Genomic DNA, 1,590 nt, shown 5'->3' with positions numbered 1-1,590 from the left:
TCGGCCGAGGCCCAGGCCTCCCACCGTCCTCCCGTCTGGCCTGGCTGTCTGCCCCGCAGCCTCGTCCTCCCCTGACCACCCTCCTGCTTCTTGGTTCTGATGAGGATGCCCCCCCACCCCAACCTGCCCGACTCCCTGCTACCTCCAGATTAAAATCCCACCCCTGGACCTGGCCTTCAGGACCCTCCGTCACCTCTTCTGACCAGTGACTGTCCCACTGACGGGCCCCACAGCCCCATCCTTCACTCACACTCAGAGATGGGTGTCCCCAAGTGTGCCCCATGTCCCCATAACTCTGCTTTTGCCGGTGCAGGTCCCTCCACCTGGTGTCCTCTCTACCTGTTAACAGCCTATTCGTCTCTAATGCTCCTTCTTCAGGAAGCCCGCTGACCCCCAGCTGGCAGCCAGCTTGCGTTCCTCTGACCTCGTGGTGTTACATTTCTATTGCCTTGATGGGTCCTCTAAACAGGATTTTACTGAGGCCAGACCCTTGATGTCCCATCTCTCCCTCCCCCCACCTCCGCAGTGATAGGCACCTAGTAAGTTCAAGTCTGCAACGTACTTGTGAGTTGAGTGAATGAATGAGAGACCTACAGATACAGTCCTTGCCCTTTGTAGCTTACCTGTATTAGAGGAGGTGCCACCAACTGAACAAACATCGGTGGGTGCCCAGCACTGGGCATGCAGTCAGGGGACACAGACAGGACACCTGCTGTCCTGGAGGTTCCAAGCATCTAGGCACGCCACGAATGTGGGACCACAAAGCTCTCTGTGACTCAGCAAGTGACCGTGAAACGAGGCCTGGACAGGGCCAGGCAGCGTCCATCGGGTGCCTGGGTGGCGTGGGCTGGAGACAGCAGGAGGGTGGACATCTGGGAGGCTGAGGGACACTTCTGTGAAAGGGAGGCGATCACGGGTGCTCCGAAGCCCCAAAGCCCCTCTGCCCTCCAGGAGGGGAGAGGCCCCGCGGGCATGGCCACATGGGGCTGTCTCTTCTCAGCTGCTCACCAAAGATGCAAAGCAGAGGCTGGGCTGCCAGGACGAGGGAGCCGCTGAGGTCAAGAGACACCCCTTCTTCAGGAGCATGAATTTCAAGCGCCTAGAAGCCGGGATGTTGGACCCTCCCTTCATTCCAGACGTGAGTAGCCTCCCCCAGCCCGGACTGAGCCTGCGCACTGGTTCACGACCTCACCTTAGCCGAATGTCCATGCTGGGCCCCAGGCCAGGGGCTGAGGAGACCCATGGCGGGAGGGGCCTCTGCCCTCCGGTAACAGACATGTTGCTAGATCTGGGGGTCCCTCTGCACCCGTCCCGGAGCCATCTCCTCTATGAAGTTCTCATCCCCGTAACCCCAGCCTCCCAGAGCCCCCGGGATACCTTTCCCACCTACTTCAGACTCCCGGAGGGCAAGGCCCAGCCGGGTTCGTCTCGGTCCTGGCACAGAGCGGCCCCCAGTGCACGTCTGGTGAGCGAGCGAGATAAAACGCGTTTGCTGCTCTAACAGCAGTGGCTCACAGTGTGGCACCGGGCTCGGCCGCAGCACCTACAACGGCCCCAGGTGGCACAGGTGCTTCTGTATCCCATTCTGCA

The sequence above is a fragment of the Pteropus vampyrus genome, unplaced genomic scaffold (assembly GCF_000151845.1).
Source record: "Pteropus vampyrus isolate Shadow unplaced genomic scaffold, Pvam_2.0 Scaffold46, whole genome shotgun sequence".
NCBI classification, from domain to species: domain Eukaryota; kingdom Metazoa; phylum Chordata; class Mammalia; order Chiroptera; family Pteropodidae; genus Pteropus; species Pteropus vampyrus.
Note: the sequence above shows the minus strand (reverse complement) of the source record.